At 41.6% G+C, this 13809-nt stretch overlaps 1 protein-coding gene and 1 long non-coding RNA gene across 2 annotated transcripts in view; one reads left to right on the forward strand and one right to left on the reverse strand.

The window, feature by feature from the left end:
• LOC143832474 (uncharacterized) overlaps positions 1 to 11727 on the reverse strand; it is a 44141-nt gene extending 32414 nt beyond the window's left edge. The window contains exon 1 of the long non-coding RNA XR_013229278.1: positions 11508 to 11727. This is a non-coding gene — a long non-coding RNA (uncharacterized LOC143832474). The remainder of the gene's footprint in view (positions 1 to 11507) is intronic.
• The window catches only part of KCTD16 (potassium channel tetramerization domain containing 16), a 254219-nt gene that overhangs the window by 48874 nt on the left and 191536 nt on the right, over positions 1 to 13809 (forward strand). The window lies entirely within an intron of this gene.

The raw sequence follows: 13809 nt of genomic DNA on the forward strand, positions 1-13809 counted from the left end.
TTCATCTTCAGGATCTGGCCTTCTAAGAAGCAGGCAGGGCTGATCTCCTCTAGGACCGACTGGTTTGTTTGCCTTGCAGTTCAAGGGACTCGCAAGAGTCTTCTCCAGCACCAGAGTTCAAAAGCCTCAATTCTTTGACGCTTGGCCTTCCTTATGGTCCAACTTTCACAGCCATACATTGAAACTGGGAAGACCATAGACTTGACTAAACGCACTTTTGTTGGCAGGGTGATGTCTCTGCTTTTTAGGATGCTGTCTAGATTTGCCATAGCTTTCCTTCCCAGGGGCAAACGTCTTTTAATTTTTTTGCTGCAGTCCCCATCTGCAGTGATCTTGGAGCCCAGGAAAATAAAATCTGTCACTATCTCCATTTCTTCCCCATCTATTTGCCAGGAATCGAGAGGGCCAGAGGCCATGATCTTCGTTTTCTTGATGTTGAGTTTCAAGCCAACTTTTGCACTCTCCTCCTTCACCCGCATCAACAGGCTCTTTAGTTCCTCTTCACTTTCTGCCATTAGAGTAGTATCATCTGCATATCTGAGGTTGTTGATATTTCTCTCTGCAATCTTGATCCCAATTTGTGACTCCTCTAACCCCGCCTTTCTCATGATGTACTCCACATACAAGTTAAATAGGCAAGGCGACAGTACACAGCCTTGCCGATCTCCTTTCTCAATTTTGAACCAATCAGTGCTCAGTTCTCACTGTTGCTTCTTGACCTGCATATAGGTTTCTCAAGAGACAAATAAGATGCTCTGGTATTCCCATCTCTTTAAGAACTTGCCACAATTTGTTGTGCTCCACACAATCAAAGGCTTTAGCATAGTCAATGAAGCAGAAGTAGATGTTCTGGAACTCCCTAGCTTTCTCCATGATCCAGCGTTTGTTGACAATTTGATCTTTAGTTCCTTTGCCTCTTTAAAATCCTGCCTGTACTTCTGGAAGTTCTCAGTCCACATATTGCTGGAGCCTAGCTTGTAGGATTTTGAGCGTAACTTTGCTGCCATGAGAAATGAGTGCAATGGTGTGGTAGTTTGAACATTCTTTGGCATTGCCCTTCTTTGGGATTGGAATGTAAACTGACCTTTTCCAATCCTGTGGCCATTGTTGAGTTTTCCAAATTTGCTGGCATATTGAGTGTAGCACTTTTACTGTATTGTCTTTTAAGATTTTGAATAGTTCAACTGGTATGCTGTCACCACCACTAGCTTTATTGTTGCTCAGACTTCCTAAGGCCCATTTGACTTCACAGTCCAGGATGTCTGGCTCCAGGTCAGTAAACTACCCCATCGTGGCTATCAGGAATGTTAAGCTCGCTCTTGTATCCTCTGTATAATTTTGCCACCTTTTAAAAATCTCTTCTGCTTCTGTGAGGTCCCTACCATTTTGGTCACTTATCATACCCATCTTTGCATGAAACGTTCTCTTCATATCTCCAATTTTCTTGAAAAGATCTCTGGTCCTCCCCTTTCTATTGTTTTCTTCTATTTGTTTGCACTGTTCATTTAAGAAGGCATTCTTATCTCTTCTAGCTTTTCTCTGGAATTCTGCATCCCAAGACCGCTTTTCCTACTCTCTTATTGATTATGAAGGCTACTCCATTTCTTCTGTGAGATTCTTGTCCACAGTAGTATACCTGATGGTCATCTGAATTAAATTCACCCATTCCTGTCCATTTTAGTTCACTGATTCCTAAAATGTCGATGTTCAGTCTTGTTATCTCTTGTTTAATCACATCCAGCTTGCCTTGATTCATGGATTTGATGTTCCAGGTTCCTATCGAATAAAAATCTTTACAGCATCGGACTGTCTTTTCACCTCCAGTTACCTACACAACGGAGTGTCCTTTCGACTTTGGCCCAGTCGCTTCATTCATTCTGGAGCTACTCGTACTAGCCGTCTGCTCATCCCCAGTAGCATATTGGACACCTTCCGACCTGAGGGGCTCATCTTCCGGCGTCATATCGTTATGCCTATTGGAACTGTCCATTGGGTTTTCATGGCAAAGATACTGGATTGGTTTGCCATTTCCTTCAGTGGATCAACTTTTGTCAGAGCTCTCACCTATGATCTGTCCGTCTTGGGTGGCCCTGCACGGCATAGCTCATAGCTTCACTGAGCTACGCAAACCCCCTTGCAAGACAGCAATCCTTGAAGGGGGCACGGGAGATGAATCAAAGCCAAAAAGTTCCAATTACATATGCAAATGGATAGATGAAGAGGACAACCATTGCTCTGTTCCTAAAAGATGACCCAGAAGACACCAGGCGAACATTGCTCTAAAGGAAATTCTACAAGATGGACATATCTATACAGAGGGATAAATTACCAGGAGACATATGCTCTAAATGCAGTTTTCAGTGTAATATTTAACTGATGAGAATGAGAGTGGGCAGTCCTTCAAATCTCCAAGTTGGAGATCTTTGAGGGCTTTAAACTCAATAAGAGAAATATCATGATGCAGAAGTCATTCTGCCCATACACACACACACACACCTCACCTTCTGGAATCCATCTGTGGACAAAAACAGAACCACTGGAATTCAGTCCCTCCATCTCCTAACCCCAGTAAGCAATCCAGGGCCATCTCAAGTTGTTTTGTAATGGCCACCCCTTCCTCCAATAGTTCTTGAATAGCACAATCTGGTTTCAGGAAGGGAAAAATACAACAACCTACAGTTACATGGATTATACATCAAGTGAATATCATCATCATTCTGCATATGTGAAAGGGTAAGAGTAGCTTCTGACTACACAGGAATATGATTTTTGAATCAAGATCCGCCCCAATCAAATACAGCCATTTCAAGGAAGCAGCTTTCTCAATCCTCACAGTTTTAGGCAACATCTAAATGTGTACTCAAAAGTGGAATAATTGATTCATCTGTCTATTCACCCTAGAATGTACAAAGGGTGACCTAAAATAAGCACAGGAACTATCATTGTCTGGTATAGCACCATAGAGACCCTAAAATTCTTAGCTATACCAGTCAAGATAACCATGGCACATATGTTGAAGTTGAAGGATATTAATAGGATAGACTTTGTGGTAAAGTCTTGATATCCTGAAAGTGAGCAGAGTATCTGGTCTGGCTGATAAGCGCAGTGTGCCGCTGTGTGCATGTGGTCAGAAAACAACAAACAAAGAAAAGCACCTTCTTCTTGATTGTACTAAACTAATCTCAGAACTATTTATTAGTAGACAATACTACACAAAAAAGTAAACAAATGATTCTAGTCTAGATATCTAGTCTATTCTAGTCTAAATATGTGGATGGCAAGAGATGCAGAATGCACCTCTGTGCTGTCCATGTTGCAGGCTTGGAGGACAGAGAAGAGAGAGAGATGACTCAGGAAACAGGACAGGTCAGTGAGATAAGAAAGGTGAGAGGTTAGTGTTCCTTTCTGCCTCAATAACTCTATGGTAAAGAGAGTTTTTTTTCTAACAGAAGTCACCTGGAGCCAATAGCATTGGGGTCGTCAATACCAGATCTGTCTGTCCACCATTAGGTAAATTGTCTCTTCATTTATTTCTTCACCTTTATTTTGCCCTCCTACCACGCATTTCATTCTACTGGTCTCCATTTTATTTTCACACTAACCCTGTAAAGTAGGTTAGACTGAGAGATAATGACTGGTGCAAGATCACCCAGCAAGCTTCATGAGAAATAGAGATTTGAACGTGGGTCTTACAGATCCTAGTTCAACACCCCAATCATTATACCATGTTCCCTCTTAGATGATGAAGAGGATAGTATAATAATAAAATTTGCAACCTGCCATATAAACACATAGAAAGCAGGTAAAGTGATAAAGTGGTCACCTAGTCAGTGGGGTTATAGCTCTGACTAATGACCCTTGACACACCTCTTCTCTCATCAGGAAGAAATGAAACTAACAAGGCATTCAGTACCAGTATTCTGGTGATGATATTTGACATCACGGTGGGGGCAAAAATGGAACAATGGATCACATGTCATTTCAGACAAATCCATTCCTCCCACCCCCTCTGCCACTATCAGCTGCTGTGGCTTCATGAAGGTAATGGCACAATTCTGAGGGGTTGCATGCTTTTATGGCAGCTCTGCCTGGATGGCCCAAGCTAGCCCAGTCTTGACAGAACTTGGAAACTAAGAAGGTCATTGCTGGTGAGTACTTGGACGGGAGAGTACCAAGGAAGTCCAAGGCAGAGGCAAGCAATGGTAAACCATCTTTGAATGTGTCTTGCCTTGAAAACTCTAAGTCACTCTGTGACTTGGCTGCAGTTTACATGCACACATATGTGGCAACTTCCCTGAAGGGAGGGGGCTAGATTCCCTGAAGTCATTTTCTCTGATATTACTACAATGCATATTTCAGGAAACATCGGGGAGAAGGTTCAGTAGGAATCTCTGCCAGAGACCTCAGGAAGTTAATTTTGAGATTTCCTACAGAACAGGATTGACACTAATGGACTAAATGGAAGTCAGATTTATCTTTGTATTCCCCCATCGTCCATCAATCTTGACTGCTTTAGAAATTGGAAACATACATCATAATAGTGTTATTTCACCTAGTAGTGTTAATAGTGTTAATTTAATAGTGTTAATTACACCTAGTTGTAATTGTGTAGTGTCTTAGACATGGCAGTACATCCAGTAGTACATTTTGTCCTGTCCACAGGAAATGTAGCCTATTCAGTCCACACTCAGTAGCTGAATGTCTGCATTGAAGGTTACAGTACTATTTAATGCTACAGGCAGATTACTCTCAAAAATAGACCAACTATTGCTGAGTTCACATTTCATGCCTTTTGTGGACATCCTGCTCAATATTCTGCTCCAGTTTCTTATACTGGCTGTATGCCTTGAAATCTTTCAATAAAGTATTCTTTTAAATGAAATAAATATATATTATTGGAATGAGAGACTTTCTCTTGATAAAGATACAGGATTCAAATGCAGTGTATATCATCATCTCAGTACCATCTCGAATATATATTTTTAAGTTACCTGATCTAGACTGAATCATAAATCAATGGCAGAAGATAAAGCACAATGCACTAATTCAATGTGCCATGTCTTGCCTCTGAAGCATAAATATTTGAAAGTCTGCATTTCTGTTTCTGAATGAATGGATTAAGAAGCTATGAAATATTAATTCTTATGCATTATGCTAGGAGAGGAAAAAGTACCTACAGAAATGAAACACATTGTTCTGTGAAACAGGAAAAGTATCTTTTAAAAAACAATTTGGTTCAACACTTGGCAGCCTATTGTAATGAAGGAAGAAAATATTCTTCCTGTGTGGGTCTTTCTTTGCCCTACAGGCTGCAAAAATCCATGGATGAGCAATCCACACGAGCGACTATAAACCAGTTTGACATGGCTTCCCTGAAGAATCCATCAGGATTTTACTTGTATGGTTGCTGAGATCAATGGTAATACCTGTATAGTGCTACCCTAAGAATATACACCCATCTAAGTTCATGATCTTCAATTAATATAAGATGGTACTCATAATTTCCTGGGATGGTGTGTATGTGCATACTGTCAGTGGGTACGTAGTGTCAAGTTTGTTTATATGTTTAGTATAATCACTCCCCTAAAGTTTTCATTTAATTTAAATCATAGGTGGTGAATGTTTTTAGATCGTACTTAGTCTGTTTTGGTTACTTGATAGAAACTGTCATAATATATTAGATGGCTAGTTTGTTTATTTATGTATTTATTTACTATATTATATACCACCCTCCCCAAAGGCTCAGGGTGATTTACATAAAACAGGAACGATACAGACAACTCAGTTTATAACAATAGTAACAGTAACAGTAACAGTAAACAACATAGTAGAACAATGGGGAAAACATTAAATCAATTAATGCATACTGATGTCTCTGTGAGTTGGACAGATCGGCAGTGGTTACCATAGGAGGGAAGTTCAGGGGCCAGTGCAAAGTAGTTGGTTCAGGTTGACCTCAACCAAATGCCTGGTGGAGGAGCTCCCTTTTGCAGGCCCTGTGGAACTGTTCTGGGAGCTTGTTCTACTAGTTGGGGGCCAGGATGGAGAAAGCTCTGACCCTGGTTGAGGTCAAGCAAGCTTCCCTGGGGCCAGGGATCACCAGAAAGTTGGAGGTAGTAAAGTGCAAGGTTCTTTGAGGGATGTAGGCAGAGAGATGATCCCTCAGGTGCACAGGGCCCAGACTGCATATGGCCTTGAAGGTGATGACTAGAACCTTAAGCCTGATCCGGAATTTGACCAGAAGCCAGTATAGCTGCTAGAGGAGGGGTTAATGTGGGACCTCCGTGGTGTTGCTGTGAGGACACTGGCAGCTGTATTCTGGACTAGTTGCAGGTTTTGGATCAGGGTTAAGGACAGGCCTGCGTAGAGTGAATTGCCAAAGTCCAGCCTAGAGGTGACCGTCACATGAATCACTGTAGCTAGGTATTCCAGGGTCAAGTAGGGCACTAGTACTTTGGCTCAGCTAAGGTGGTAGAATGCCAGCTGCACATTGAGAGGGAGGCATTGAGAATCATACCCAGGTTCCTGGCAGAGTGGGGCACTGATAGCTGCACTCTGTCCAGGTTGGGTAGATGTGCTTCCTTGCTTGGACCCTTCCTACCCATCTTTGAAGGGTTGAGCTTCAGACAACTCTGCTTGGGGCATCTCATTACTACTTCTAGGAAGCTGGCTAATGTTACTCAGGGAGAGTCAGGATGGCCATCCATCAGGAGGAAAAGCTAGGTGTCATCAGCATATTGGTGACAACCCAGGCCAAACCTCCAGACCAGTTGAGCAAGAGGGCACATAAAGATATTGAATAGGATTGGAGAGAGAACTGCCCTCTGAGGGACTCTACATGCCAGCTGGTGACAGCTGGTGATGGCTCAATGAACTCACTCCAAGTGCTACCCTCTGTCTATGATCCTGGAGAAAGGAGATCAGCCACTGAAGGGCAGTACTTCTGATCCCAGCATACATACATACATACATACATACATACATACATACATACATACATACATACATACATACATACATACATACATACATATCTTTATTACGGTCATAGACCAGCAAAATCAAAACTATTTCACAGTTACAGAAATAATATGGCTAAAACATGGTTTTACTCATAAAATAGCATTATGTTAAACACTTAGACTATGAGTCTGCTAAAATACAATTTAAAACTAAATGGAAATGGAAATATAGGTAAGTTTTTCTAATTGGTCTCAGGGTCTGTTAAGTTTTAGTCAACTTCCGCCGCCTGTTTATGGCTGCAGTACAAAACCTGGCGACACTATATGTGATGGAACAGTTCGTGTCTGTGAGCAGCAGGGAGATATATGATTGTCCTGAACGCCCTGGGACTCTATGTAACCATGGTGTGATAAATATGGAACGAATGTCATTATAAAACTGACATGCAAAAGGATATGTTCCAATGTTTCTATTTGGCCAGAGGCACAGGGGCACAGGGGCACTTCCTTTCACCATAGGGAATTTTCTTGTATCGCCCTTCAAGTACAGCTGAGGGAAGGGCATTGCAGCGAGCTAAAGGCCCTCCGGTGATTAGGCACTTCAAGATTTGTCAAATAAGCCAAGGGAGCTGTGACATACCTATTGCCTTCACTAACAATGAAGACAGAGGTATTTGCTAGATCATGTTGGTGTTCTATATCCACTACTCGCTGTTTGATAACCTCTTTAGCTTGGTCATAGGCCATCTGTACCAGAAATTGTGGAGAAAATCCCAAAGCTACGATTTCCCCCCTTGCAGATAGTTTCCATGAAGACTGGAAGTCATCCTTCAATATCAAAGAAGCTAATCCACAGGGGAAAAAGTAGATCTTAAGCCAGTAATAGAGAATGCTTAACCATACTCTTGCCTCCACCTTCTCAAGTCGCAAGGTGGCATTGGATGCGTTCCTGATCGATGACTGATATTATCTTCCCCTGGGACTAATTTTTCTCTCAAAATGACCTCAAGAGGCAATGATAGTGAGGGATATAATTCCAACAAGGCAGAGAAGCAGATGAAGATAGACACCTATGTTGCCGCTGCAAACCCCCCACAAGATGTGAGTAGCAGAATTACCGACCTAGAACTCCCTTCTTTCTCCCCCTTGAAGAACAAGGAAATGCTGAAGTCAATTATTCAGCAGACTTCTCCTTCAGCCCTCTAACGCCTTAGTTCAAAACATTTAAAACATTCTGTGGGGGAGGGAGGTAGGAGAGATAATTCTCAAGAATTTGTTGCTAGCTCACCCGGGCAATTTACTCAACTCTTCCAGGAGGTCTGCTATCTCTCTGCAGAGACCTTAACTATTGTATTGCAACGATTAAACGAACTTGCTGACAAAATGGATAGACTTCAGCACAACTTTGACTTACAAATTATCCATGGAAAACAGGGAACTAAGACATCAACCATAGCTAATTACGGCAGCAATCAGGCAGCTTGCTCCATGCCATCAGAGCAGCTGGAAGCAATAAGTTACTGCTGGACCCTTCAAGGAAAACATCTTCTTTTTGAAGTTTCTCAGAATGTTCACAGGTAGAATAATCACAGAGCTATAGTGACTTCTTTGTCTCAAATTTTAAAATGCCAAAGAGGAAAAATTGACTTGGAAGACTTTTACTATCTCCCAACTTTTAGGAAAAGCAAGCGTATATTCCTCTCCTTTGCTCAGTCAACTCTCCCTAGTAGAATCATATGCATGAGCAAAAGCCTCTGGCAGACACATCGAATTAATGTTATTAGAGTATTTAAGGAGCAGACTGTTCGTGACCTCATCACTGGAAAAAAGATCCCAGCATCGGCGAGGCGGTGAACTAAATGCTCATGGTTGACTGTGTTGAATGCTGCTGAGAGGTCTAATAATATTAGCCGCACCGACCCAGTCCAACTGGTGACGGAAGATGTCTGTCAGGGTGACTAACACTGCCTCTACCCAATTGCCAGGCCAGAAACCTGACTGGGATGGGTCTAAGACCGAAGCTTCTTCCAAGTATGCTGACAGTTGGTCTGTGACAGCATGAGTCATCTGATGTTACTCAATGTACTGTCTAAAGATGGCCAAGGGGCTGCTAGTTCACTTTCTGTGTCTAAAGTTGGAGGGAGGTTGTGGCGTAGTGTCAAGAGTTTGTCTGCAAAATGACTTGCAAATGCCTCACAGCTGATGTTCAATCGGTTATTATTTTGGCACCCTGCCTCTAGGACAGTAAGAGATCGAACAATCATCAGTAAACCTTATAAAACCCAAACTGACAAGTCACCCACTACCTGATTGGCCCCCGCCCAGATAGTTTAGACCCAATTAGGAAGCAGCCCTCAGCCAGGAAGTGCTTAATAAGGAGTCAGCTCTCCACTTCCAACTTCTAGGAGCCTAGAGATGAGGTTGTGGTAGAGTTCCCCCTCCAAAACCGCCATTTTTCTCTGGGAGCTGACTTCTATAGCCCAATTCCAGAAGTATTCCAGGCCACAGCCGGAGCTTGGTAACCTGTGTCAGGAATGTTCCTTGAGGTTTGGAGGTGGGGCTTCAAGAGTCCAAGGGTAGGCAGGAGCTTCTGCCCTGTATTCAGCCCCCAGGAAGGCCACAGTGCAGATGTGCATCCTAGCACCCATTGTATTCAAGGGTAAAACGGGCTTTGCCTCTAGTAATTATATACTATGTATTCAACAAACAAGTTTCCAATGGTGTAATCCTATAAGCAATTATCCCAGGCCAAGCTCCTTGCAATGCTGCATAGGATGTCACCAGGGATTTTGCTAAAACTGGCTTTCTGGTGATTAGGGATGGTATTTTGTGTACAAGAACCAACGTTTGTGGGTGTTAGATAGATGATACATGGCAGCATTGAGTGGTAATCCTTTCTGGCTCAATGAAAACACAGTCTTCAGGGTAAGCAGGGTTGTGTTTTAGTTTACATTTCACTCTATAGCACAAAGTATGTCTCTATCATTTCTATCTTTTTGAAAACTGAGCTGATAATCTCCTCTGTTTTCTCATAGCAGGAGCCTACAAGTAGATTATCTGTTGGATTTTAAGGAATTGCATTCCAAATCCCTCACCCCTGCCTTGTGATAATTTCCCTTAAAAAAACTTACACATCATCTATGTAGTCTATCCTACATTATCCCTTCTTATTTAAAACAGTTTCATTGAATGAAGGAAGAGGACCGTTAAACATTAAACTTAAATATTATTCTCCACCACAGTGTCTGTTTTGGCAGCAGTCATCATCGATATATCTGTATTTTTTTTTACAGAAAGCCCTCTATCATTTCCATCAGGCTTCAGAGACTACAGTGTGCATCTATCTGTTCCTCCTATTTCATCCCATCATTGGGAGAGAGGAAAGGACCATGAAGCAGAAATAAAATGAAGTTTTATGCTGAGAGAACATTCAGCATAGCTGGGGAGCCCTTGTGGGGGGCAGGCAGGTGAGCAAAGAAGCAGCAACATGAGGCCATGTAACAGGAGGGATACACAACAGTGGCAGGTGCAGGGGACAGGAGGAAGGCTTGGAAAGCAGATCTCCCTGGGTCAGACTTAGTTTTAAACATTTCTTCAAAGTGACCAGGTGCTGCATTCATCACATAACATTGACTGTCTCCTTGATAGCACGGAACTGTTTGTTTCTAAGGCAGATGTGTCTAATGTTCCTGCGCATATCAAGTACAAGTTTGCTTTGAGCTATAAACAATATAGTGGTAAGAGGAAACCAGGACAACAAAGAACACAATGGTTTGATGAGATTAAAATGGACACTGGTCAGAGCATTAGAAGACTAAAAGAAGTAGTACAAAATAAAAAGATGCGGCAACAGCTGAGCCATAGGATTGCCAAGAGCTGGACACAACTGAGTGGCTAACATCATCATCATGAAAAATGTGCAGTCTGATGATGTGCATGTTTGTTCAGTCCCTGTGAGTTCAACAGGCTTTACTCCTAAACAAGCATGTCCAGGATAGATAAAAAGACAGATGGACAAATACACAGAGAAACAGACAAAAATGCGATAGAAACTGAAACTGGATTTTAACAGGTTTTCTTTTAACTAATTGTGTGTCATAAAATGCCATTAAACCTTCCACTGCCCCAGTTTTTCAGATCTAAAAGCTCAAAGATCACATGTACACCCCTCCCCCCATCATCATGAACATTCCGTTTCTCAAATGTCACCAGTGTTTATTTTCTTCCACATCCATTTTGTTTTTCCTAACAAAGAGGAAAGTTCCTACAGAGAGTTGGAAGAGTTGTGAGAGTTCATCTAAATTGATAAGGGGTACTAATTGCATTCTACTTTGCCTACTGTGCTATCTCCACAGGTTAATTGCTCAGCTGGTTGCTACTTTCGAAGCTGCATGCGCCATACTTTCCCTTCTCTGCAGGTTGCAAGAAAGGTTGGGTTAAGGTGCTGAGTGCTTCTGGAAAAAAAAACACAGTAACTAGCTTGTAAGCTTGTCAAATTTGTCAAAAAACATGTTACTTTCATTTCAGTATAATAATAAATCTCACCTTCAGGGTCATTTTTTCTGCTGCTTCTGCTGTTCTTAGCCATGTGACAGTAGCATTTCTTCCCAAGCGAGGTACCAAAAGATAAGCATGTTTAGCTTGTGTTTGAAGGAACCTATTAAATGAAGGGGGCAATGTGATAGAGAAATGTGAACAGATGAACCATCTGGAGGATCAGTGCTCTCCTGTTTCATGCCAGTTTCCCGTTCCTGGTTCTCCTTAGTGCAAAGCTAATAAGGCAGGGAGTTCAAAAGAATGTTTTTGGCATCTCTGATTAGTAACACTTTTTTCCTGGTGTGATCTATGGATGGTGCAGACATGTGCCTCTCCCTCCCACTGAACACGTGTCAAATAGAAATATACCCACTGTATTTTTATCAACGGCAGATACAGTTCACATTAACATTTGAGGAGTAAGCCCTGAGTAGCACTGTTAAGGATATGGTGTACAACAAAATTTTAATCCAATAGCACCTTTAAGACCAACAAAGATTTGTTCAAGACGTGAGCTTTTGATGTGCACTCTTTTGACGTTCAAGACGCGCACTCTTCCTTAGACAATGGAACAAGGATCATAAGAGTCCAAATATAAGGAGAAAATAAATTAATAGCAAATTAGTAAACTGTGTCGTAACATCCAAATTATGCAGTTGGAGAAATAAAAATGTCAAGGTTAGTCACATGACAGTGTTCAACACTCTAAACAATGGAATAACCAGGATTCGACAAGGACATAGGCTTATCTCACTACATATGCTAACCTCATTTAACTCTTATATCCATATTCTTTACAATCCCCTCTGCTTTTTATTTTATTTAGGGCAACGTGACTGCAATGTGATGTAAGTAGTATGTAATGTAATTTAGAATCTAACTCTCTGGGGATGCCTCCAAGCTTGGGTGGAGATGGATGGGGCAAGCAACTAGTCTCTTATTTCTTTTCACAACTGGGAAAGTGTCTGCCATTAATTACTAACCTTGACATTTTTATTTCTCCAATATTTTTGTGAACTACAACTGAACCCAAAGGACTGATTAACTTTTTAAGCAAAGAATTTTACTGCATAATTTGAATGTTATGACACAGTTTACTAATTTGCTTTAATTTACTTTCTCTTTATATCTGTACTCTTATGATCCTTGTTCCATTGCCTGAGGAAGAGTGCATGTACTCGAAAGGTCAGGCCTTGAATAAATCTTTATTGGTCTTAAAGGTGCTATTGGGCTCAAATTTCTGCTTCAGACCAACATGGCTACCCACTTGAATCTAAGGATATCGTGTGTTGAACTTGTCCTTGACAATCCACATTACTATTATTTATGTCTGTTTCCTTAGTTTTCATCTGGTGAATATTGGAAATTATTCTCCCCAGATTTCTAAGAGCTAAAGGATTTCCCTTTAAATTAAGGTTGGCTTTCAGTTTGAGTAAAAGCTCCCTCAGAAGAGCCCATTCTTTATATTTTTGCACACGTTTTGGGAATGTTTTTCTGAAGGCATTCTGGCAATAAGTTTTTTATTGGATCTGGAAACAATTAACAAGCAGAATAGAAGAGGAAATTCTACACTTTATTAGGCACAAATAGCATAGATTAGAATATATTCATCCCAGTTAGCAGGCGAATAAAGATATCCTGTAATTTCATATCATGTAATTTCAATTAGCATGCAAATTGCAAATATAAACATAGTATAAATAAGGAAAATACCCAGCAAGATTGCATCGATATATTAATTTTTTTATACTTATATGCTGCCTTTCCCGACCCGTTGGCTTGTGACAGCTCATGACATAAAACATGTAAAACATATAAGCAGCATATTAAACAGTAAAACAATAGTCTAGTCCCACCTAAACCTCCCACACTAGTCAACCCCCCTTCCCTCCCCCCACCCCCACCCAGATTACTGGTATGGCTCCAGAGCAATGGAGCACTGTGGGGAATGAGATACTGCAAGGGTTCACTCTTCTGGGTCTTCCCTTTGCACTTCCACTAGCATTTCTTAGGCAGGGGAGCTCTATGTGGATCAGAGAACCATGGCCCACTTCCAATTTATAAAAGATTTATTAAGAGAACAGGTTTAAAAAGCAAATCTTTAGCACAAAGCAAAAGAGACCAAAAGAAACAGATGAAACACATGTTTCCTGAGGCGAGTGAGCTGCCAGGCTTGCCTTGGGGCTCTTCGGCTTTGCCCTCCTGAGGCAATGGCTTCTGCCTACAGAGCTTAGGGAAGCCAGCTGGTGTCTTCTCTGAGGGGAAGCACCTGCTTCACCACCCCCCCAACTGCCACCTTTGCCCTCTTATG

Source organism: Paroedura picta, chromosome 3 (genome assembly GCF_049243985.1).
Source record: "Paroedura picta isolate Pp20150507F chromosome 3, Ppicta_v3.0, whole genome shotgun sequence".
Taxonomy (NCBI): Eukaryota; Metazoa; Chordata; class Lepidosauria; order Squamata; family Gekkonidae; genus Paroedura; species Paroedura picta.